The 3,503-nt window shown below is 39.3% G+C and overlaps 1 pseudogene; it reads right to left on the minus strand.

Annotated features, from left to right (window-relative positions):
- Positions 1-444: 444 nt before the first annotated feature.
- LOC109676276 (dual specificity protein phosphatase 18-like) lies at positions 445-2,880 on the minus strand (annotated as a pseudogene).
- Positions 2,881-3,503: the final 623 nt, after the last annotated feature.

Raw genomic sequence — 3,503 nt, forward strand, 5'->3', positions numbered from 1 at the left:
TTCCTTGTTCTGTGTGCTAGTTGTTTTAATGATAATATGCCATGGAGAGGTTCTATTTTTGTCATGTCTATTTGCTGTCCTGGAGGCTTCCTGTACTTGAGTGGGCATCTCTTCCTCAAGAATTGGGAAATTTTCTGCTATTATTTTATTGAATATGTTGCATATACTTTTGTCTTGCACTTCATTTTCAACTAAATCCTGAATGCTTTAGGCTCTAGCTTTGAAGGGACAAGGTGGGACTGTGGCAGACTCATTCTTGGATTGGTCAGTCTAGGGGAGGCCTGCCTCATGCATTGGACACCAGTCCCTTGGTCTTGGCTACCACCTTCTTGATTCACTGTACCCTCTGATCAACAGCTGTGGCCTTTCACTCACAGGGTAGAAAACTTGTCTTCTTCATCTTAATCTTAATCTTTAAAGATGTGGATTGTATGGTTAAAAGCTTTAGTGATCTCTCTTCTTGCCTTTAGAAAAGGCATCATCTGGTGTGTTCCTGTATCAACCTAAGTAGAATGTTGAAGTTTGGATCTTGGTCTAGGATCCATAACAGACCTGAAACTCTGACACCAACACTGGGGCTGGTGGGTTGGCTCACAAGGGAATCATCAAGCAGACCTCCTTCTCATAGATTTCAGGGACCATTCTGTTGGGAACCAAAATCCAGTCTGACAAAGTCGCTGTGGCTTAGCAGCATTCCAACAAGGTCAGAATCTGCAGATGCACCATGTCTCTATCATGGTGGGAAGGAACACTAAATGGTTTCCTTGACTAAAAAGAAGTTTGTACTTAGTCAAGGACACTGGGAGTAAGAATGCAGAGTGAAAAACACAGACAGGTTGTAACTAGGTCAGAGTGTTTTTGATGTTTAAGTCTCTTCCTCTTTTGTATAAAACTGGCTGAGAAAAATAAAATTTTGCCAGTTGGTCATTAGCCTGCTGGCCCTCTCAATATGTGTCTTGTCTTGTCTTGTTCATTCCTGCTCTAAGCCCTTTCGGGTTAAGGACCTTTGTGATCCCGGCACCATTCCCAATGGGGAGCTGACCATGTACACAGTTTTCATGCCAAAGAACTGAAACTCATAGTAGATGAGATATTCCCAAAAGCCATTGTTGGGCTGGATGATGGGCCAGAATGACTTGGTCTATGTGTGGGCATCCAGAAGAGACATGGTGCAGTATTTCAAGAGATAGGCAAGGCACAGGGTGGCCAAGCAGCTAATAGCAGCAGTGCAGTGCAGCACGGTATGGCCATACTTCATCTCAGTTGAATGGACTGGTCCGCAATGGGGTCTGAGAAGTCACAGAGCCACACAATTGGTGTGTCCTCCACAGGCACCCGCACACACTGGATGTCCTCATAGGTGCTTGCCACTTCCACTGAGACATTAACAACTGAAGTGATCTGGTTGCTGGATAGCAGGAGCTTGTTATTGGCTGCACAATTGCTGATATTTAAGCTTCTGGTGACCTGGAGTGGCTGCTGACTGGGGGCTGCAGGAAATGACCCAGGAAGGCATACTGAGGTACTGCCATCAAGGTGATGGATTAGAAAGTTGGGATCTGTGAGATTTGCATCTTTCTGCTGAGCTGTGGCCACTGAATCTCCACTGTCTGTACATGCTCACACATCATGGTTTCCATTTTTAATTTTTCCTAGTGTCAGATGCTACCACACAACTGAGGCCCTCAGTCAAAAAAAGAAAGAATCAAAAAATGATCTTCATGATGATTCAAAACGTTATTAGGAATTGATAGACACCCTTGCATCCTGAATTTTAAGAATGAATTAAGGATCAAGGAGGTACTATTACCCACTTGACTGAAAGAAATCTGTGATCTAGCTTGCCTCAGAAGATTGCACTAAAGTCATGTGCTTCTAGAGATTTGTGTGAAGTTCTAGCTAGCCAATGCTCTCTGCCTGATGACTAGACCCTAAAACTGGACCGTTTTTGCCAGACATCTTATAAAATTTAAAGAAGCTGTTGACGTCATGATAGCTGGATGGAGAAGAAAGACATTTACTAGGGCATAAATGTAGTGAAGGACAGTCTTTTGAACTTCTGGGAATTATGTAATTTCAACAACTGCAATAATAGCATGCTTGGCAAACCACATTGAAATACTACTGAAGTATTCAGTTAAGAAACATGAATATTTACAGTTATTACCCACCTGAAATAACTCATTATTACATACTCTTAGATTACCAAATTGCATTTAATCTTAGCTTATCCATTTGCTAGTTGTATGTTTTGGTTCAAGTTACTTTAATCTTTGTGTTTCAGTTTTCTGATCAGTGAAATGGACATAATAACAATAGTTATTTCAAAAGACTATTGAGAGGAATAAATAAGCTGATATAAAAACATTTAGAACATATTAATAATTCAATAGATACTTAGTAGCACTGTTTTTCATATTTGGTTGTTTTTCCAAATAATTAAAAGCCAAGATTTTAATCATCATATTTACTATAAGCTAGTCAGTTTAGTGTTGAAGTTTAGAAGTATTAGGAAATATTACACTGTAACTTTTACTTATGTGAGAACTTTTGTTACCTAGGCCTGACTTTTAACTTGTATGCTCTATATGATAATTATGTGTTTATTTGAATAAGTAATTCATATTTAAATAAATAATGAATGCCTTCACCACTATAACCATGGAAAGGAAACATCTTTCCCAGGACTCTTTAAATCAATCACTGTGCAGTTATCCCTGATTGGAAGGTGAAATTCACAAAAGATACATAGATTTTTTTGGACTTTGCTTCACTGGCTTGTGATAGATGGATATAGTTCTATGAAGGAAGGCCACATGACTCACTGAGGACCAGAGGCAGAGTAGCTGGGCTGAGACTAACTTCTGTTCTTCTTGACATCTAGTTTGTTTCTTCTGCTTTTATTATGAGGAAAATATTTCTATAACTAGTAGTTGAAAAACAAGTGCTTCACCAAAATAACCCACTTTATACAGTTTAAAAAGTAGCCATGTATTCAGTAGAAAGCTCTGACTCTTGTACTTTCCACTCAGAGTACATGGAAAAAAGGAAAGGAAACAATGGATTTATCTGCTGCTGCTCAGGGATGGGCTCATCTCATATTAGAAGCTTGGGATTCAGGGTCCTGTAAAGTTGCCTGAATTTCTGCTTGAAACTAGATACTCAATAGCCCTTTTAGAGTAAAGCTGATAACCTTTTACCCTGTTCTTAGTTAAGGAACACTTTGCCCAATCTATTTGCAAGAAGATGGAACATTCATTTACTTACTGCCCTGATGTCCTCCTAGTTCAACAGGATCCCAAAAGAAGAGTGCTCAGTAAGCATTAAAAATTCAAGCTGTGTGAGTGTCTGAGAGCCAAGTTTCCAGCTTACTAGCTTTTCCTTTATAGCTCTGTAAAAGGGCTTAAGTTGAAACTCTGAGCCTGTGGGGAAATTCTTTCTATGAATCTATTTTCTAAATGTGTAGGTATGTTATGTATTTCTGTGATTATACAAAATTATAC

This window comes from Castor canadensis, chromosome 3 (assembly GCF_047511655.1).
Source record: "Castor canadensis chromosome 3, mCasCan1.hap1v2, whole genome shotgun sequence".
NCBI classification, from domain to species: domain Eukaryota; kingdom Metazoa; phylum Chordata; class Mammalia; order Rodentia; family Castoridae; genus Castor; species Castor canadensis.